At 41.0% G+C, this 23,209-nt stretch overlaps 1 long non-coding RNA gene across 1 annotated transcript; it reads right to left on the bottom strand.

Annotated features, from left to right (window-relative positions):
- Positions 1–9,157: 9,157 nt before the first annotated feature.
- Positions 9,158–22,149, bottom strand: LOC129862855 (uncharacterized). The gene is made up of 4 exons (XR_008760833.1): positions 21,997–22,149; positions 19,674–19,909; positions 10,072–10,142; positions 9,158–9,860 (listed from the first exon to the last, which is right to left on the bottom strand). It is a non-coding gene; the product is annotated as an uncharacterized LOC129862855 (long non-coding RNA).
- Between the last annotated feature and the right edge of the window lie 1,060 nt (positions 22,150–23,209).

Below are 23,209 nucleotides of genomic sequence, written 5' to 3'. Positions count from 1 at the left end.
AATCCATTTAATATAGCATAAACCATCACAATAAATCCATTATTTATTTTAGACAGGTCTAAAGAAACATGATATGAAGACATTGTCACGATCGTCTTCGTGAGAGAGATTGGACCAAGGCGCAGCGTGTGCAAAATACATATTTTATTTTAGAAGAGAGAAAAAACAAGAAACGAACAACTAATACACAAACTAACAAAATAACAAACTGACGACCGTGAAGCTACAAAGACAAATAGTGCTGACACAAACACTACACATGGACAACATCCCACAAAAGCCTACTGCCTATGGCTGCCTTAAATATGTCTCTCAATCAGAGACAATGAATGACAGCTGTCTCTGATTGAGAACCAATCTAGGCAGCCATAGACATAACTAGACAACACTACTCTACTCTGCCCCATACACATACAACACACATACCTTCCCCATGTCACACCCTGACCTAACTAAAAAACATAAAGAAAACAAAGAATACTAAGGCGTGACAATTATAGTCTATTCCAGATTAACAGAATAGCATACGCTGAGTTGTCCTTACATTAGGCCCTGATCTGGCAATGGCTGTGGGCTACACTAGTTCATTTAGCAGAGAAGATTTGCTTAGAATTCTGTGGCATTATTATATATTGTTTTATAGTATGAAGAATACAATTGAACAGCTGAATAAAATAGAAACGATGTGATCTCCCAAAAAATGATGGAGAGTTCACATGCTGCTATTCTGAGCTGAGCGGTTAAGAAACAGGTCCTCCTATATGCTTAATATAGAGTTATTTATGCAACTTTAGTTGCACTATATGTTTTGATTGTTAATACATTCTAAGGCTGCATGGTGCGACTTTAATGATGATTTGAAAACAGTTGTATGAAGGGCATGAGCTCTGCTTTGTTTCTTGCACAGGCTGCACACACTTCATCAGTCTCCCATTCACAATTTGACAAGCACTTGATAATGCCTCAAATTTCCTTCCAGCATTCCCCTAGTGAGGCCACAATGCCCACAAAAAAAATCCATGCGGCCAGTTGCAGTTGTGCCCTTAGGCTGGATATAATTATAATTACAATCTCCCGGCTACATGTTCCCGAAGTGCCTCTCACTTAAATGGCACTCTGAGATATCGAAATTCTTATTAGCCAGTGCCTGTCACCTGATCAGTTTCTTCTCACAGCCATCTATCTCAGCTCCGAAGTAGGTTACAAGTGAAGATCGACACATCGGGCACGCAACTGCACGCATCCTGCTTATCGAATTCCGAAGCGCATATTGAAGACGTTAGAACTGTCAAAATTTACGTTGAACAGCCAACAAATTGAGTAGGCCTAATAAACAGCAAAAACACTAGCCTATGTCAATCAACTAACTGTCCAACATAGTACAAAAAAATTACATTGTATTGGTCAACTTTTCTATCTGTGCGATAGATCCCAAATTAATACAACAACTCGCCTCAAACACACTTTAAAAAGCAATAATTCAACATCATAATGCAACAGATCAGAACGTTTAGCTTAAATTTTGAAAAACTATTAGGCTATTTCTTCACATAATAAGTGCTGCAATGCACAAACGACAGTGGGCTATAAGAACAAATGTTCCAAAATGCAATCAGTTAGCGGGAAAACACCATTTTCAAAAGTGACCACAAATGGTCAAAATTATATTTCCCAAACTTGAAACTCACGTGCCGCCTATGTATGCCAGTTGTAGAGAGCGGATTAATGTGCCTAACTTTTACACATTTTGTTACGTTACAGTCTTATTCTAAAATTGATTAAATAAATGTCTTTCCTCAATCTCCACACAATACCCCATAATGACAAAGTGGAAACAGGTTTTTAGAAATCTTTTTATCACATTTATAACAAACAAACCAACATAAATACCTTTTTTGACATAAGTATTCCGACCCTTTGCTATGAGACTCAAACTTGAGCTCAGGTGCATCCTGTTTCCATTGATCATCCTTGAGATGTTTCTAACTTGATTGAAGTCTACCTGTGATAAATTCAAATGATTAGCCATGATTTGTAAAGGCACACACCTGTTTATATAAGTTCCCACAGTTGATAGTGCATGTCAGGGCAAAAACCAAGCCATGAGGTTGAAAGAATTGTCTGTTGAGCACAGATCTGGGGAAGGGTACACAACAATTTCTGTAGCATTGAAGGTCCCCAGTGGCTTCCATCATTCTTAAATGGAAGACGTTTGGAACCACCAAGATTACAGGCATATCCTATGGAAATGTTGTGCAACATAAGCTCATGGGCTTTCGTAAAGGGTGTGATTTATTTTCAATTACATTTGCATTGATGTCGGAGTATTTAGAGGGACAATGAGTTTTGAGTACCAGGCAGTTAGCAAGTTGACTGTGGTCTTGACAGCCCGAGTTGGAACACATTGTTCCAGAACACCTAAAGATTAGAACACCATTAATAGAAAATGTGCTGTACCATTCTACAGCTTTATCCATCGATGAGCACCACCGAGACAGGCCTTAACCTTTCAAGGATCCACCCCTTTTCTTAACATTTTTGCCAAAAAGGACATACCCAAATCTCTCTGCCTAGCTCAGGTCCTGAAGCAAATATATGCATATTCTTGGTACCATTTGAAAGGAAACACTTTGAAGTTTGTGGAAATGTGAAAGGAATGTAGGAGAATATAACACAATAGATCTGGTAAAAGATAATACAAAGAAAAAAACAACTGTCCTTTTGTATTTTTTTTTAACCATTATTCAAGGGTTTTTCTTTATTTTTACTATTTTCTACATTGCAGAATAATAGTGAAGACATCAAAACTATGAAATAACATAATCATGTAGTAACCATAAAAGTGTTGAACATATCAAAATATATTTTATATATGAGATTCTTCAAAGTAGCTACCCTTTGCCTTGATGACAGCTTTGTACACTCTTGGCATTCTCTGAACCAGCTTCATGTGGTAGTTACCTGGAATGCATTTCAATTAACAGGAGTGCCTTGTTAAAAGATAATTTGAAGAATTTATCGTTTCAGCCAATCAAGGTATGGGTGGTATACAGAAGAGATATTGTGACAAGAACAGTTCAAATAAGCAAAATAAATGACAGTCCATCATTACTTTAAGACATGAAGGTCAGTCAATCTGGAAGATGTCAATAACTTTGAAAGTTTCAAGTGCAGTCGCAAAAACCGTCAGGCGCTATGATGAAACTGGCTCTCATGAGGACCACCACAAGAATGGAAAACCCAGAGTTACCTGATAAAATCATTAGAGTTACCAGCCTCATAAATTGCAACCAAAATAAATGCTTCACAGAGTTCAAGTAACAGACACATCTCAACATCAACTCTTCAGGCCTTCATGGTCGATTTTGCTGCAAAGAAGCCACTACTAAAGCACTACTCAAGAAGAGAATTGCTTGGGCCAAAAAACACATTACATTGGTGGAAATATATCCTTTGGTCTGATGAATCCAAATGTGATATTTGTGGTTCCAACCGCTGTGTCTTTGTGAGACACAGAGTAGGTGAAATGACAATCTCCACATGTGTTGTTCCCACCATGAAGCATGGAGGAGGTGTGATGGTTTGGGGGTGCTTTGCTGGTGACACTGTCAGTGATTTTTTCAGAAATCAATGCACCATTTATTCATTCTATTTACCTTTATTTAACAGTTAACTGTCTTGTTCAGGGGCAGAACAACATATTTTTACCCTGTCAGCTCAGGGATTTGATCTTGCAACCTTTCAGTTACTACTCCAATGCTCTAACCACTAGGCTACCTGCCGCAGCATAGCTACTGTACCACAGCATTCTGCAGTAATTCGCCATCCCATCTGGTTTGCGCTTAGTTGGACTACCATATGTTTTTCAATAGAACAATGACCCAACACCTCCAGGCTGTGTAAGGGCTATTTGACCAAGAAGGAAAGTGATGGAGTGCTGCATCAGATGACCTGGCCTCCACAATCAACCGAACTCAACCCAATTTAGGTGGTTTGGATAAGTTGGACTACAGAGTGAAGGAAAAGAAGCCAACAAGTGCTCAGAAGACTGTAGGAAAACCATTCCAGGTGAAGCTGGCTACATTGAAGAATATAAAATCTAAAACATTTTTATTTGTTTAACCCATGTGTGGTGTTCATGTTTTTGTTATTCACACAATGTTCGTAGGTCTGATGGACCCACAGCATTATTGGGTGCTTAAAACAATACAGCCATAACAATTTACGTAAAAATACTTAGATGTTGACAGCATACGTGGTTAATATTTGCCATTTTCCTCTGCTAGATCACATTTATCAATAAAAACAATAATTGTTGTTTTTTATAAAATGTGATTTTTGAAAACAAAAATCTATTTTAATCAAGACATGAGTGGAATAAATCATGTTTATCTTGAACAAATATAACTGAAACAAGTTTTTCATCACTATTGATATTGATAGCTTTGAACTGAACAAATTGGAAGTACAAATTTGACAGAGTATTTTATGGAAATGATAAATGAGCCCCATTGAACACAAATGAAGGCCGGTCTGCACACCACATGAGGGACAGAGTTTTACTTGTTACGGCTAGACGTTCCGCTAGCGAAACCCCTCGACAACATCCGGTGAAATGGCAGAGCGCCAAATGAAAATTAAATTACAATAAATATTAAACTTTCATGAATCACACATGCAATACACCAAATTAAAGCTACACTTGTTGTTAATCCAGCCAACGTGTCAGATTTTAAAAAGGCTTCAGGGCGAAAGCAAACCATGCGATTATCTGAGGACAGCACCCCACCAAACAAACACATGACATTCATATTTCAACCCGCCAGGCGCGACACAAAACGCAGAAATAACGATTAAATTCATTCCTTACCTTTGAAGATCTTCTTTTGTTGGCACTCCAATATGTCCCATAAACATCACAAATGGTCCTTTTGTTGGATTAATTCCGTCGTTATATCTCCAAAATGTCAATTTATTTCACGCGTTTGATCCAGAAAAACACCGGTACCAACTCGCGCAACATGACTACAAAATATCTATTAAGTTACCTGTAAACTTCTTCTAAACATTTCAAACAACTTTCCTAATACAACTTTAGGTATTTTTTTACGTAAATAATCAATTAAATTTAAGACGGGATGAACTGCGTTCAATAGCGGATAAAAACAAAGTGGAGCGAGCTTTCAGGTCAAGCGCAACTAACAAATGGTACACTTCACTCGACCCCCGTTCTGAACTGCCCTAATTCTTCATTCTCAAAGGAAAAACATCAACCAATTTCTAAAGACTGTTGACATCCAGTGGAAGCGATAGGAACTGCAAGCAAGTGCCACAGAAATCTAGATCCCCATAGAAACACATTGAAAAGATAGTGACATTTTTATAAGATATTTTTTTTTCCTGGATGGATTTTTCTCTTTTATCGCCTGCCATATCAGTTCTGTTATACTCAGACATTATTCAAACAGTTTTAGAAACTTTAGAGTGTTTTCTATTTAAATCTACCAATTAAATGCATATCCGTGCTTCTGGGCCTGAGTAGCAGGTAGTTTACTTTGGGCACGCTTTTCATCCGGACGTGAAAATACTGCCCCCTAGCCCGAAAAGGTTAATTGTGTGTGTGTTGCAAATGTATATCTTGCACTTGATGCATGTCATGTGTATTGTGTCTTCCTGTCCTTTTTGGGTCCACACACATCGCATGCTTCTTCTTGTTGCTACCGGCTGCAATCTAGAACAATGAAAACTTTGTTCAGGAATTTTACTAACATCTCAGTAACTCACATATATAGTTACAGCAGGCCAAGGTAGGAGAGTCTGACACACACATGCAACAACATCACTCACACTTATTTCCGGTATTGGAGATGTTGGTTCTGTGGGTGGGGCACCAGTATCCTCCTCCTGAATCCTCCTCACGATGGCTGCAGAAACATGGGTCCTTTGAATATGTTGCCTCCTCTGGATTTGAAGTCTTACCAATGTCTGGCTTGGGGGTAGAAGCTGTTTAGAAGCCTCTTGGACCTAGACTTGGTGCTCCGGTACCGCTTGCCATGCGGTAGAAGAGAGAACAGTCTATGACAAGAGTGGCTGGAGTCTTTGACAATTTTTAGGGCCTTCCTCGGACACCGCCTGGTATAGAAGTCCTGGATGGCAGGAAGCTTGGCCCCAGTGATGTACTGGGCTGTACGCACTACCCTCTGTAGTGCCTGGCGGTCGGAGGCTGAGCAGTTGCCATAGCAGGGAGTGATGCAACCAGTCAGCATGCTCTCGATGGTGCAGCTGTAGAACCTTTTGAGGATCTGATGACCCAGGCCAAATCTTTTCAGTCCCCTGAGGGGGAATAGGTTTTGTCGTGAAGATGGTGCTTGGACCATGCTAGTTTGTTGGTTATGTGGACACCAAGGAACTTGAAGCTCTCAACCTGCTCCACTGCAGCCCCATCGATGATCGATGAGAATGGGGGGGGGGTGCTCGGTCCTCCATTTCTTGTAGTCCACAATCATCTCCTTTGTCTTGATCACGTTGAGGGAGAGATTGTTGTCCTGGCAGAACACGACCAGGTCTCTGACCTCCTCCCTATAGGCTGTGTCGTTGTTGTCGGTGATCAGGCATACCATTGTTGTGTCATCGTCAAACTTAATGGTGTTGGAGTCGTGCCTGGCCGTGCAGTCATGAGTGAACAGGGAGTACAGGAGGAGACTGAATATGCACCCATGAGGGGCCCCTGTGTTGAGGATCAGCGTGGCGGACGTGTTGTTACCTACCCTTACCACCTGGGGGCGGCCCGTCAGGAAGTCCAGCATCCAGCTGCAGAGGGAGGTGTTTAGTCCCAGGGTCCTTAGCTTAGTGATGAGCTTTGAGGGCACTACAGTGTTGAACGCTGAGCTGTAGTCAATGAATAGCATTCTCACATACAGTGGTTCCTCTAAAAGTTGCGAGCTTGCACTGTGGGACAAGGGAGAGTTAGGGCACTCAATATGCACTTGGGTCCCAAGGTTTTTATATGACCAATCATATCGAGTGTTTCCAATGATGAATTTTGACGTGAGCCACCCTTGCCTGGTGGCGTTCTTCAACAAAGTTGGCTGATAAAACATTACGGTGGAACCAGATGTAAGTTGTTATAACGTCATAACCAGTCAAACAAAAAAATTACAATTGAGAGGAATGTGTTAGGTAATGTAGAGACAAACGTTTTAAACACAATTTTTTGTCATTAAGTTAATTTACAAAAATCGTTATCTGACTAGCTAACATTAGCCAGCTAGCTAGTGTCGTGTCTTTGACTATGCCAGATTAATTGCTATGACATGCTATTCTATAAAATAATTTCTCCGTAATTAATATTACCTGATTGAACTAATCATGTAAATATTAATTAACTAGTAAGGGACACCAGAAAATAATATTTATAGAGCTGTTATCTTCCGAATAAACTCTTAAAGATTTAGTAATATTTTACATCCATAGCAGTCACCTTAATCGTCAGTTTATTCAGTCTCATCTGAAAGTTGTAAATCCTTGATTATCTGCAAGAATCCTGGCTAACAAGTTGAATCATCAATACAAAATTGGGTTTAATTATTTATTTACTAAATACCTAACTAATCACACAGAATCACACATATACAATTAAATCATAACTTGATTACAAAGTGCCGTCATACCGAAAAACGTCCCTAGCGGGCGGAATAGATATGACAGCTTGTTACACAAAGAAAAGGGGTGGGATTTTAGTGAAAGAGCGGGAGACTGGAACAGAGGCGAAGCTGTGCTATCCTAAATACAGTATCTTATGCATTCTAAATTACCGCCCATTTGAAGAAGGAAAATGCAATAAATATTTACTCTGAGCTGCGCTTCAGTAGGTTGGTAGTAGATGGACCGTGTCGCCAACCCGAGTCCTCTGTCCTTTGAAGAATGTCTCTGGTGCCTTACTGGATACGTTGGCGTAACGTTGTGTGTAGTAGACGGGATACTCGGACTGTCCTTCCTAACCTGCGTTTGTAGCAGCTGTTGCTAACTCAACGGCTAGGAAATATCACTTCTGTAGTGAATACGAGTTCAAAGTTCATACCATTCACAATCAAAGTCCATGCCGCTGTTGGCTTAGTTCTGTAGTTATTATCTGAACCATTCTGACCTCGGATCGTCATCCTAGCGTCCCGGAACAGAAAGTTATATTTTTGTCAATGGTTTTTGTAGTGGAGGGAGAGGGGTGTGTCTGAAAAGTCTATTACCCATGTCTCTTCACAGGGGCGGGCCCCTAGTTGAGCAGAAGCCCAAACTTATGAAAACACAAATCTCTCATTTGGAAGCTAAAATTAAATTTAATCTCTTCACAAATAATTTCATATTCAAACATTTGAATCAAACAACAATTCCATGTGAATCCGATACCTCTGACGTTTAGACTTTCCACAGTAGAGTTTACGTCATTCTATCATTGATGAGAATGTGTCAGAGGGCAAGCGAACTGACATAATATACCTTAAGTACCACCGCATATGTTCAGTTGGTCGGATTACCAGAATATAGTTCATTTCCCCCCACTTCTGATGTTCCCAGAATCTCTATGTTAACCAAGGGGTTTTCTTATGTCACATCAGTTAAAGTAGGGAGAAGGAAAAGGGGGGAAAGAGGTATTTATGACTGTCATAAACCTACCCCTAGGCCAACGTCATGACTCTAGTGTTAGGAGAATGCATTTGTAATTTGTGTTGTTTCATGTTTTAGGGATTCCTGAGAAAACCAGCAAACCAGGCTGTCGTCTTGTGAAACAGTGGATGTAAAGAATCTAGCAAGCTAAAGCATTTACTGCAAATTGAATGTGCCATTGTGTTAGATTGCCTTGCAATGCAGCTGAAGTAACATAGCTAGCTAACTATTTACTTGCTTATTGTGTAGTGGAGGATTAAAATAACTATATGTCTATGGATGTGTAGCTAACTACAGTATGTAGCCAATCTGTGTAAGGACCCTAAAACTGAACTAATACTCACACCAATCTATGAACCTCAGCTATCAGTTGTTGCATCAACTTCAAGTCTGAATGGCATTAATGAAGCCTATGGATAGAGTACAATATAATAACTTTATTGTGCCAAGGATGCAAGTCTTATATACACATGTACTGTAGTTATTACCATGCATGCGATCCCCACATTGTAGCATGTACATTGAATATATTTACTGATCATGTACTCTTCCTTGGCAAATAAAGGTGTGGTTCAGGTATGAATCTCTGAGACATTATTTTTCAGTCATATCAAACTCGATTATTTGAATGTTGCTGTGTCTGCATGTATGTATTACAATTTTACACTTCAACAGTGTTTACCACTCCTGCTCCTGGGACATCAATGATTACACATTGTAACTATTGTAATTCATATATACATATCTAACTCCCTTCATCTGCATTAATCTGAGGACACAGGATAGTATTTCAATGAGATACTTAAATTCAACCAGTGGAGAATGTGAAACATTTTATTGAAATAAGTTAATTATCAAGGTGTTATAAATACATAAATGCATTATAATTATAATATTTGTAATATTAAATAAAACATAAGTTCAGTCTGTACTTCAATGCACATATGGTGTGCATTATGAAATGAGGAAGAAAGACAAGGTTCGGAGAGAGGTGTAGAAGACAGAAAGGGAAAGAGGTAAGAACAGCGGCAGACAGCATATGATTCATGAATTACAGTGTTACCCTAATATTCTCTCAGTTCATCACAATTGCGGTGTCTCCTAACCAGCCTTGGGCCCCCAGTTGTCCCAAAGGTTATCTTAAGAGCGGGTGAGGTGGCGATGACGGGACTGGCTTCCTCTCTCACATCAAAAAATACCTGCAGACGAGTGAGAAATGGGTAGAGAGAGAGAGCATGATTATGCCTTGTTTTTTTTTATTCTAACACGGTCAGTCATCTTAATCAGGAGGTGAAATGCAAAACTGACCTTGGATCATTAACTCTGGGACTACTACATCTCTGTCTGTATTTCAATGTAAAGCATCTCTTTAATAATACATCCTGTTGACCCGACCAAGTGACCTCTCACCTATGATCATGCTGTGCCCTCTGTCAGCCAGTTCAGATGTGGGAGGGGTTCACCAAAACAGCTGATATAACCTAGAGGATTTAGGGAGAAGGGGGAGAGGGATGAAGTGAAGGAGAGAGACTGTTATTGTGTGTGTGTGTGGTCTCACCTGGTGTCCACACTAAGTGGCTGCAGAGTACTTTACGCTGAAAAACAGACACACGAGGACAAACAATAGAAGATAATGTCAATAGAAGATACTGTATGTGACGCAGACATCTATCGGAGTGTACCTGAAACATTTAAATATAGAGGGCTATGTGTCTCACCACATGGTTATTGCAAGGCTAACCCCCAGGGAAATCATGACTTGGCAGCAACAGATAGTCCAGTGAAAATGGCTGTGTTTATGTGGTGTAAATCTGAAAATTAACAACTGACATTAAGGGTTTTTAAATTAATGCATGTGAGACAGGTTCCATGTGCAACAAGACAGGCAGAGATGGAGAAAAATAACACAGAACAGTTTAATTACCTCTGATTAAGGCACTTTTGCCAGCAATAAAACTTCCACGGCCTGTTCCTCAGACAGTGAACATCTGGCAATATCTACAGAAAATAGCTTATTTTTTATGGATATGAAAACAATAACTGAGATATGACCGTTCAGTCTAAAGCAGTAGATGTCATTTTTAGAATACGTCAATACAGCCCAGTGCTGCTTACCTGAGATGCCATCTTCGTAGGTGTCCACTTTGACTTCCTTTGTGTCAGAAAAAGTTGCTTTGAGAACAATTATTTTTGATTGAAAATAAAAAACCTTTTGCTCTTGACAAAAAGACACAAATGTACCTCCATAGCACATAACACTTTGCCTGTGAATAACCACACTTTCATACAAACGTGCTACTGTATGCAAAATTCTTGACGCACATCCGAAAATGCTGCCATATCCTGCCAGCACGCCCAGAAGCGAGCCACTCAGGAACAGAAGTTGATGCAAAGAGACAATATTTGCAGTGTTGACCCTTCTTTTTCAAGACCTCTGCAATCCGCCCTGGCATGCTGTCAATTAACTTCTTTGGGGTAGGGGGCAGTATTTTCACGTCCGGATGAAAAGCATGTCCAGAGTAAACGGCCTGATACAAAGCCATAAAAGCTAGAATATGCATATTATTTGTAGATTTGGATAGAAAATACTGACATTTCTGAAACGGTTTGAATGGTGTCTGAGTATAACAGATGTAACGGCTTTCCTCTTCCTCTTCATCCGAAGAGGAGGAACATGGATTGAACCAAGACGCAGCGGTGTGATACGACATGATATTTAATAAACAAAACAGAAAACACGACGAACACTTGAATAATTACAAAACAATAAACGACGTAGACAGACCTGGACGACGAACTTACATGAAACACGAAGAACGCATGAACAGGAAAACTGACTTCATAAAACGAACGAACAAACAAAACCGAAACAGTCCCGTGTGGCGTAACATACACAGACACTGACACAGGAGACAACCACCCACAACAAACAATGTGAAAACACCTACCTTAATATGGCTCTCAATCAGAGGAAATGAAAACCACCTGCCTCTAATTGAGAGCCATATCAGGTCACCCTTTAACCAACATAGAAACACATAACATAGACTACCCACCCAAACTCACGCCCTGACCGTCTAACACATACAAAAACTAACAGAAAACAGGTCAGGAACGTGACAACAGAACTCATACGGCAGGCAAAAACCTGAGAAAAAATCCAACCAGGAAGTGGGAAATCTGAGGTTGGTCGATTTTCAACTCAGCTCCTATTAAAGATACAGTGGGATATTGGTAATGTTGCACTTCCTAAGGCTTCCACTAGATGTCAGCAGTCTTTAGAACCTTGTCTGATGCCTCTACTGTGGAGTGGGGCCGAAGCAAAGAGGAATGAGTCAGAGGTTTGCCAGCAGCCACGAGCTGACCATGCGCGTTCACATGAGAGTTTTCTCCCGTTCCATTTGCTTTTCTGAAGACAAAGGAATTCTCTGGTTGGAACATTATTGAAGAATTATGTTAAAAACATCCTAAAGATTCATTCAATACATCGTTTGACATGTTTCTACTGACTGTTACGGAACTTTTTGACATTTTGTCTGCTTTTAGTGAACGCGCTTCGTGACTTTGGATTTGTTTACCAAACACGCTAACAAAAGTAACTATTTGGACATAAATGATGGACATTACCGAACAAAACAAACATTTCTTGTGGAAGTGGGAGTCCTGGGAGTGCATTCCGACAAAGATCAGCAAAGGTAAGTGAAGATTTTTAATGCTTATGACTTTTGTTGACTGCATAATATGGCGGCTATATTTGTGTCTTGATTGGACGCTGAGCGCCGAATTCAGATTATTGTATAAATTCCGTAAAGCTTTTTTGAAATCTGACACAGCGGTTGCATTAAGGTGAAGTGCATCTAAAATTCCATGCATAACAGTTGTATCTTTTAGCAATGTTTATTATGAGTATTCCTGTAAATTGATGTGGCTCTTGGAACTTCTGAACTTAGGTGCCAATGCAAACTGAGATTTTTGGATATAAATATGAACTTTACCGAACAAAACATACATGTATTGTGTAACATGAAGTCCTATTAGTGTCATCTGATGAAGATCAAAGGTTAGTGATACATTTGATCTATATTTCTGCTTTTTGTGAATCCTCCCTTTGGCTGGAAAAATGGCTGTGTTATTCTGTGAATAGGCACTCACCTAACATAATCGTTTGGTTTGCTTTCGTCGTAAAGCCTTTTTGAAATCGGACACTGTGGCTGGATTTACAACAATTGTATCTTTAAAATGGTGTAAAATACATGTATGTTTGAGGAATTTTAATTATGGGATTTCTGTTGTTTTGAATTTGGCGCCCTGCAGTTTCACTGGCTGTTGAAGAGGTGGGACGCTACCGTCTCACGTACCCTAGAGAGGTTAACTTCTGGGCCACATCCTGACTGATGGCAGACCATTCTTGCATAATCAACGCTTGGAGTTTGTCAGATATTGTGGGTTTTTGTTTGTCCACCCGCCTCTTGAGGATTGACGACAAGTGCTCAATGGGATTTAAGGTCTGGGGAGTTTCCTGGCCATGGACCCAAAATAGATGTTTTGTTCCCCGAGCCACTTAGTTATCACTTTTCTCTTATGGCAAGGCGCTCCATCATTGCTGGAAAAGGCATTGTTTGTCACCAAACTGTTCCTGGATGGTTGGGAGAAGTTGCTCTAGGAGGATGTGTTGGAGACGGTCCTGGCGCTTGCTGGACTTTCTTGGGTGCCCTGAAGCCTTCTTCACAACAATTGAACCGCTCTCCTTGAAGTTCTTGATGATCCGATAAATGGTTGATTTAGGTGCAATCTTACTGGCAGGAATATCCTTGCCTGTGAAGCCGTTGATGTGCAAAGCAATGATGACGGCACGTGTGTCCTTGCAGGTAACCATGTTTGACAGAGGAAGAACAATGATTTCAAGCACCACCCTCCTTTTGAAGCTTCCTGTCTGTTATTCAAACTCAATCAGCATGACAGAGTAATCTCCAGCCTTGTCCTCGTCATCACTCACACCTGTGTTAACGAGAGAATCACTGACATGATGTCGGCAGGGCTGAAATGCAGTGGAAATGTTTTTGGGGGATTCAGTTCATTTGAATGGCAAATAGGGACTTTGCAATTAATTGCAATTCATCTGATCACTCTTCATAACATTCTGGAGTATATGCAAATTGTCATCATACAAACTGAGGCAGCAGACTTTATGAAAATTAATATTTGTGTCATTCTCAAAACTTTTGGCCACGACTGTACACCTCCAATTGACTCAAATTATGTCAATTAGCCCATCCGAACCTTCTAAAGCCATGACTTCATTTTCTGGAATTTTCCAAACTGTTTAAAGGCACAGTCAACTTAGTGTACGTAAACTTCTGATCCACTGGAATTGTGATACAGTGAATTATAAATGAAATAATCTGTCTGTAAACAATTTTTGGAAAAATTACTTGTGACATGTACAAAGTAGATGTCCTAACCGACTTGCCAAAACTATAGTTTGTTAACAAGACATTTGTGGAGTGGTTGAAACGTTTTAATGACTCCAACCTAAGTGTATGTAAACTTCCGACTCAACTCTAGGTATTACAGACTCGGTTAGTGAGAGGTTGAAAATGTAAATGAAGACCCTTGCCAGTTGGTCCACGCACGCTTTGAGTACACGTCCTGGTAATCCGTCTGGTCCCGCGGCTTTGTGAATGTTGACCTGTTTAAAGGTCTAGCTCACATCGGCTACTGAGAGCGTTTTCACACAGTTATGCAGAACAGCTGGTGCTCTCACGCATGGTTCAGTGTTGCTTGCTTCGAAGGGAGCTTAAAATACATTTAGCTTTCCCTTTGTAGTCTGTAGTAGTTTTACCTTTGTAGTCCGTAATAATTTTTCAAGCCCTGCCACATCTGACGAGCATCAGAGCCAGTGTAGTAGGATTCAAACTTAATCTTCTATTGATGCTTTGCTTGTTTGTTGGTTCGTCTGAGGGCATTATACGGATGTTGCCTGCAATCCATGGCTTCTGGTTGGGTTATGTACATACGGTAACTGTGGAGACGACGTCGTCGATGCACTAATTGATGATGCCGATGACTGAGGTGGAATACTCCTCAATGCCATTGGATGAATCCCGGGAACATATTCCTATCTGTGCTAGCAAAACCGTCCTGTAGTGTAGCACCCGCGTCATCTGACCGCTTCCATATTGAGAGAGTTACTGGTACTTCCTGCTTTAGTTTTTGCTTGTAAGCAGGAGTCAGAAGGATAGAATTATGGTCAGATTTTCCAAATGGAGGGCGGTGGAAAGCTTTGTATGAATCTCTGTGTTTGGAGTAAAGGCGGTCTAGAGTTTTTTATGTGACATGTTACATAAAGTTACATATGTGACATGGTGGTAAAAGTTTGGGAAAATTCATTTAAATTTGCCTGCATTAAAGTCCCTGGCCACTAGGAGTGCCGCTTTTGGATGAGCATTTTCATGTTTGCTTATGGCCTTGTAGAGTTGGTTGAGTGTATGTTAGTGCCAGCATCGGTTTGTGGTAGTAAATAGGCGGCTTCGAATAATATAGATGAGAATTCTCTTGGTAGATAGTGTGTTCTACAGCTTATCGTAAGGTACTCTACTTCAGGCGAGCAATACCTCAAGACTTTTTTAATATTAGACATTGCGCACCAGCTGTTATTGATCAAAAGACACACCCCACCCCTCGTTTTACCAGAAGTAGCTTCTTCTCTGTTCTGCCGGTGCATGGAAAATACCGCCAGCTCTATATTATCCGTGTTGTTTTTCAGCATCGACTCGGTGAAACATAAGATTACAGTTTTTAATGTCCCGTTGGTAGGACAATCGTAATCATAGGTCATACATTATATTTTCCAATGATTGTATGTAAGCCAGTAGAACGGATAGCAGTGGGAGTTTACTCGCTCGCCTACGGATTCTCAAAGGCAGTCTGACCTGCGCCCCCTTTTCCTCATTTTCTTCACGCAATTGACAAATTTGGGCCTGTTCCCGGGAAAGCAGTGTATCCTTCTCGTCGGACTCGTTAAAGGAAAAAGCTTATTTTAGTTTGTGGTGAGTAATCACTGTTCTAATGTCCAGTAGTTATTTTTGGTTTTAAGAGACGGTAGCAGCAACATTATGCACAAAATAAGTTACTGGCAGTGGGGTGCCAGGACAACGCCCTCTCCCTCAATGAGGAGATGATCGTTGAATACAGGAAAAGGAGGGTCGAACACGCCCACATTCACATCGACGGGGCTGTAGGGGAGCGGGTAGCGAGTTTCAAGTTCCTTGTTGTCCACATCACCAACAAACTATCATGGTCCAAACACACCAAGACAGTCATGAAGAGGGCACGACAATGCCTTTTCCTCCTTAGGAGACTGAAAAGATTTGGCAATGGTCCCCAGATCCTCAAAAATGTATACCACTGCACCATCAAGAGCATCCTGACCAGTTGCGTCACCGCCTGGTATGGCAACTGCTCGGCATCCGACCGCAAGGTGCAACAGAGGGTAGTGCGTACGGCCCAGTAAATCACTGGAGCCAAGCTATCTTGCCATCAAGGATCTATATAATAGGAAGGAAGGTCCAAAAAATTGTCAAAGACTCCACACGGCAACCGCTACCGCACGGCAAGCGGTACCGGGGCGCCAAGTCTAGGACCAAAAAGCTCCTTAATAACGTCTACCTTCAAGCCATAAGACTGCTGAACAATTAATGAAATGGACACGCGGAGTATTTGTTTTTACACTGCTGCTACTCATTGTTCATTATCTACGCATAGTCACTTTCCCCCTACCTACATGTACAAATTACCTCGACTAACCTTTTTTTGGTAAATTTTTTCTTATCTCTATTTTCTTAAAACCGCATTGTTGGTTAAGGGCTTGTAATTAAGCATTTCACAGTAAGTTCTACAGCTGTTGTATTTGGCGCATGTGACAAATAAAATTTGATTTGATTGAGCTGCTAGCTGGTCTCTCCAAACTAAAGCAATGTGCTTATTGAGCAGTTGCTGGTCTCGCCACTGCCGCTGGGCTGCAGAATGAGTTGCTTTCTATTGAATAATGAAGGGGAATGTGTAGCAGTGTTCTAATTAAAAGCCTTGATCATGTATCAATCTAATTGCTACAAGCCCTTGCAGGATAATTTCCTCCTCAATGTAGCATTCTCTACCATACTCGGCCTTCTCTCCCTCCCCCCGCTCGACAAGCCTCTACGAAGAGCTCTGGCTCAATGCCAAGCACACAAGAGTCAAGACAAACAAGTATCTCTCTACACACACAACACACACAGAAACTAAAGGTCACAGGGCCTAATAATTAAGGTACCTTTACCTCGTTAGGTTACAGCCTTACAGTACTAACAGATCAATCCTACTAACCCTAGACGGCCTTTCCATATCATTTGTACTCCCGCCACACACAACCTTAGACGGCACTCACATATCATTTGGCACATGGAAGAAAAAAAAACTGAACAGTTGGTGTGAAACGGAAACTCCTGGGACCTACGCTGAATTATGAATGTAACAGTCACAGCATGTGGGGTGTAGGCAGCTGATAGGCTGATAGGATTCTTATATTATTTCAGTTCTCCCTCCTAAGTGACTTTCTATGTCTAAGGGGTGGTGGGGCTTGATGGGATGGTGGGGTTTGATGGGGTGGTGGGGGTTGATGAGGTTTGAAGGGGTGGTAGGGTTTGATGGAGTTTGAAGGGGTGGTAGGGTTTGATGGGGTGGTGGTGGTTGATGGGGTTTGATGTGGTGGTGGGGTTTGATGGGGTGGTGGTGTTTTGAAGGGGTTTGAATGGGTGGTTTGATGGGGTAGTGGGGTTTAAAGGGGTGGCGGGGTTTGATGGGGTGGTGGGGGTTGATGAGGTTTGAAGAGGTGATAGGGTTTGATGGAGTTTGAAGGGGTGGTAGGGTTTGATGGGGTGGTGGGGTTTGATGGGGTTTGATGTGGTGGTGGGGTTTGATGGGGTTTGAAGGGGTGGTGGGGTTTGAAGTGGTTGATGGGGTTTGAAGGGGTGGTGAAGTTTGATGGGGTTTGATGTGGTGGTGGGGTTTGATGGGGTTTGAAGGGGTGGTGGAGTTTGATGGGGTTGATGAGGTTTGAAGGGGTGGTGGAGTTTGAAGTGGTTGATGGGGTTTGAAGTGGTTGATGGGGTTTGAAGGTGTGGTGGGGTTTGAAGTGGTTGATGGGGTTTGATGTGGTGGTGGGGTTTGAAGTGGTTGATGGGGTTTGAAGTGGTTGATGGGGTTTGAAGGGGTTGATGGGGTTTGAAGTGGTTGATGGGGTTTGAAGGCATGGTGGGGTTTGAAGGCATGGTGGGGTTTGAAGTGGTTGATGGGGTTTGAAGGGGTTGATGGGGTTTGAAGGGGTGGTGGGGTTTGAAGTGGTTGATGGGTTTTGAAGGGGTTGATGGGGTTTGAAGGGGTTGATGGGGTTTGAAGGGGTTGATGGGGTTTGAAGGGGTGGTGGGGTTTGAAGTGGTTGATGGGGTTTGAAGGGGTTGATGGGGTTCGATGGGGTTGATGGGGTTCGAAGGGGTTGATGGGGTTCGAAGGGGTTGATGGGGTTCGAAGGGGTGGTGGGGTTTGAAGGGGTGGTGGGGTTTGAAGGGGTGGTGGGGTTTGAAGGGGTTGATGGGGTTTGAAGGGGTTGATGGGGTTTGAAGGGGTGGTGGGGTTTGAAGTGGTTGATGGGGTTTGAAGGGGTTGATGGGGTTTGAAGGGGTTGATGGGGTTTGAAAGGGTTGATGGGGTTTGAAGGGGTTGATGGGGTTTGAAGGGGTGGTGGGGTTTGAAGGGGTGGTGGGGTTTGAAGTGGTTGATGGGGTTTGAAGGGGTTGATGGGGTTTGAAGGGGTTGATGGGGTTTGAAGGGGTTGATGGGGTTCGAAGGGGTTGATGGGGTTCGAAGGGGTTGATGGGGTTCGAAGGGGTTGATGGGGTTCGAAGGGGTTGATGGGGTTCGAAGGGGTTGATGGGGTTTGAAGGGGTGGTGGGGTTTGAAGTGGTTGATGGGGTTTGAAGTGGTTGATGGGGTTCGAAGTGGTTGATGGGGTTCGAAGTGGTTGATGGGGTTCGAAGGGGTTGATGGGGTTTGAAGGGGTGGTGGGGTTTGAAGTGGTTGATGGGGTTTGAAGTGGTTGATGGAGTTTGAAGTGGTTGATGGAGTTTGAAGGGCACTGCCATGGTGCCTTTATAGATTCAAAGCACGTAATCAAAATGACATTAACATGTCTCTCTAAATGGATGGAAACATCTATTTGGAATATCTTATACTGTTGTTTTTGTTATGCAGATGAAATACTGATGGAAAAGGAGGATGAAAAAACAAAAAAACATAGCTACTCTGGTGGGTGGGGGGTAACAAAGGAAGGATGAGATTCTTGCATTATTTATCTCTTGTAGTCAAAGGGTGAGGTAGAAAATAAATAGTCCTGAGCACACCACAGTAAAGCTTTGTGAAACGTATTATTGAATCTAACTTACTGTTAAAGAAAAATAATATATATATATATTTTTTAAACAGTTATGAAATAATTTGTCTTGAATGCACCGAACACCAAACTTCCGCTATGGGGCATAGCGGAATCATTGGACGTGTATATTCACTTCCTCAAATAGTGCTACCTTTCAGATGAGACTTTGCATAGTGTCCTCAAGGTTCTTCGAAAAGCTGACCCAAAAAGCCATGTAGGCACCTCTAAGACGTCTTCTGGGAGATGGTGAAGTTCAAAGTTGATTGTTATTCCCTCATCCACCATGAATGACCCTGTGTCCCTCAGCACTATCCATACACTGACTATAAAACAAAGGTTTACTCTGCAATGGGTATCCTTTTCTACGCTTCATTGCGCATAGATCCACAAAAATCCCCATATCTTTTTTTCTAACCTAATGACATAGAATTATGTTGCTGACTCCTACTTCTTCCACCACCATCACTTCATTCTCCCGGAGGTTCACATTCATCCATCCATTCCCCCTTAGTAAGCACATCCCGTTGGGAGTAGGGATCATTACCTGGGGCTGTAGGGGTAGAGAAAGAGACCTCTCGTTTGTTAAGTAGAGTGTTGGTTGTTAAACAGCTGGAAGCGCTGGGGGAATGAGAACACTGACATTCTCTCCCTCTCGGTGTCTCTCTCTCTGTCTTTCTCCATGCGGGGCCGAGCTAACGGAATGCCTGGGAGGTTGATGAAGCACAACGTTCACGGAATGTTTCACATCGTGGAGCCAAGTACCCAGACTTGGTCTTCATACTGGTGAGAGAGAGAGAAGGGAGAGAGAGATTTAGAAATAAAACTATAAAATCTTGAATTCCTCTGTTATATAATTAATAATTATGCCTACAGTACAGTATGAGTAATTGTCACATTATGAATTCATTTTAAGTCCCCCACAACATTTAAAAAAAAAGTTAAATTAAGTTAAATTATAAATGCTTTATATCAAATACATAAAGGTCAATTATAAATGCTTTATATCAAATATATAAAGGTCAATTAAAAATACTTTATATCAAATATATAAAGGTCAATTATAAATGCTTTATATCAAATACATAAAGGTCAATTATAAATGCTTTATATCAAATACATAAAGGTTTCATAAGCACATAAATGCTTCACAAATCATAGGTGTGTGACATACTACATAGATGGTGTATAAACATACATAGTGCACTATGTCAAATTTGGCAATTTACCCTTCAGTGGGAATTGTTATGTCACCCTTTATACATCATCAGAGTATGAAATACACATATAGCTGATTTGGGATAAATTTATTAAACATGTATGTATGCTATATAAATCATTTATAATTTGTACTTTGTTTAAAGTGGGTCCAATTTGAATAATATTTGTGTGTTAACTATTCTAGTGTTGTAAACTCTTCCTTCCATTTTCTTGGAAGTCTTTTCTACAATTGTGAAGAGAATACTTGAATCAGGAAAAAACATGTCCATGATCACCAAAAGTGGCATGCACACTCTCCAAACTCACTTCATTTAATGATAGGAAATTGATTATTAGATTAGTCATCCAGACAGCTTAATACATGATTATAATAATATGCGATGTAGTGGTTAAAAAGATAGGTGAGTAAATGCTAATGGTCATTAGCGGTGAATAAAGTAATGCTCCCTTTATTCTCAATGCATTTTTTCAATGTGTTTGGTGGGTATATGCTCGCACAGAACAAAAAAGGTACTTTAGCATCTTTTACGTAAATTTATCCTCCACTACACCACTGATTATAATCTATATTCGAAAGAATATCATGTGCCACATTTAGGGCTGTGGCTGTCATTACATTTTGTCAGCCGGTTATTGTCATGCAAAAGACTGCCGGTCTCACTGCCGGTCTCTTTTTATGCTGCTGCTACTCTCTGTTTATCATATATGCATAGTAACTTCAACTATACATTCATGTACATGCTACCTCAATTGGGCCGACCAACCAGTGCTCCCGCACACTGGCTAACCGGGCTATCTGCATTGTGTCCCGCCACCCACCACCCGCCACCCCCTCTTTTACGCTACTGCTACTCTCTGTTCATCATATATGCATAGTCACTTTAACCATATCTACATGTACATACTACCTCAATCAGCCTGACTAACCAGTGTCTGTATGTAGCCTCGCTACTGTATATAGCCTGTCTTTTTACTGTTGTTTTTCTCTTTTTCCTTTTTTTTTTCTCTTTACTTATTTCTTTACTTACCTATTGTTCACCTAACACCTTTTTGCACTATTGGTTAGAGCATGTAAGTAAGTATTTCACTGTATTCGGCGTACATGATAAAATAAACTCTGATTTGAAATGGAAAGGATATTTTTCACATTCCAGAGCGAACTGTCCTCTATAAGGTATATGCAACAATAATTTGACAGCCAGCCAAACTCCAATCAAGAACTGAACCAGAGTCAGGGATTGGCTTTCCATAAACCTCCTGTTTTATAGTTGAAATGGTGTAAAACTGTAACAATACAGAAAATTGAAATTATTGGAGCAGCTTAGACTAAAAGGAAATATAAATACACAGTGTATAATCAATGTTTTATAGTCGCATAGAGAACAATACAATACTTGAGCAACACTGTTCATAGAAAACGTACATGTTTGAACACTATTCCAAACAGGATTAGTATCTAAATAACATAAGCTAATTTAAGTGTGAAGAGACATGGAGAGAAACCAGCTGCAAACCAGCACTTAACAGGAAGGCTAGGCTAGCGAGGGTACACATGTAATCGATTTACTTAAACTCAGAATTAAAACATGACCTGCAGAAAATACTTACAATAATAAAAGATGAACATCTTAGAAATGATTTGTACTTACAGGCAATGCTTAACAAGAAGGATGGCAGAAGATAAACAGCAGTATTATGTCCCTCTTTCCAACAATAATGCTGAACTGCATCATTTTCTATTTCCTGTTTTACAACCAACAACGAAGTAGCACAGCATAGTACACGCTAGCTGCAGCTACACAAAACACTGGATGGCACTAAATCAAATGACGCTTGGCCAAAAGAATAGAAGGCAGAATAGAGTGTGTGCATATGAAGTGGCTATGTTGAGCGTAAAAGCGCTCATTTGAAACAGTTCCTATGAGTTGTATTTAGAGTAATTTGGCAAAGTTAGTTGTGAATGATACAAACCTTCTAATGCTTTAGAAATCAAATGATATATGGGCTGCATGATGCAACTATAGGCTGTTGATGATTTGAAAAGTTGCAAAAAAATCTTGCGCTTTGTTCCTTTTTTCTTTGCTAGGTAAAGCCCCACCTCGTCTCAGCTCACTGGTCACCATAGCAACACCCACCTGTAGCACGCACTCCAGCAGGTTGGTCATCCCCAAAACCAACACTTTGTTTGGCCGCCTTTCCTTCCAGTTCTCTGCTGCCAATGACTGGAACGAATTACAAAAATCACTGAAGCTGGAGTCTTATATCTCCCTCTCTAACTTTAAGCATCAGCTGTCAGAGCAGCTTATCGATCACTGTACCTGTACTGTACATAGACCGCCACTCCTTGTCTTACCAGATGCCGCTGTTCTATCCTGCCGAAAAAGCTTAAAACCCGTCAGCTGTATGTTATTCATGTCATTGTTCAGCCAAGACTCTGTGAAACATAAGACATTACAGTTTTTAATGTCCCGTCAGTAGGATATACGTGGTCATAGTTCGTCTATTTTATTATCGATTGATTGTACATTGGCTAATAGGACCAACGGTAAAGGCAGATTACCCTTTCGGCGACGGATCCTTACACACGGACATTTGTCCCCAATACCTCCGTCTCTTTCTCCTGTGAATGACGGGGATGAGGGCCTTTTCGGGCGTCTGAAGTAAATCCTTCCCGTCCGACTTGTTGAAGAAAATAATATTCCTCCTGTAAGGGGTAAGTAATTGCTGTCCTGATATCTAGAAGCTCTTTCTGATAATAACACACGGTTGCAGAAACATCATGTAGAAAATGTTTATTTATTTAATTAGGCAAGTCAGTACAAAATAATTTACAAATAAGGTGAAAAAACATGCACAATTGGT

The sequence above is a fragment of the Salvelinus fontinalis genome, chromosome 1, assembly GCF_029448725.1.
Source record: "Salvelinus fontinalis isolate EN_2023a chromosome 1, ASM2944872v1, whole genome shotgun sequence".
NCBI lineage: Eukaryota > Metazoa > Chordata > Actinopteri > Salmoniformes > Salmonidae > Salvelinus > Salvelinus fontinalis.
This window is presented reverse-complemented; position numbering and strand designations above follow the sequence as displayed.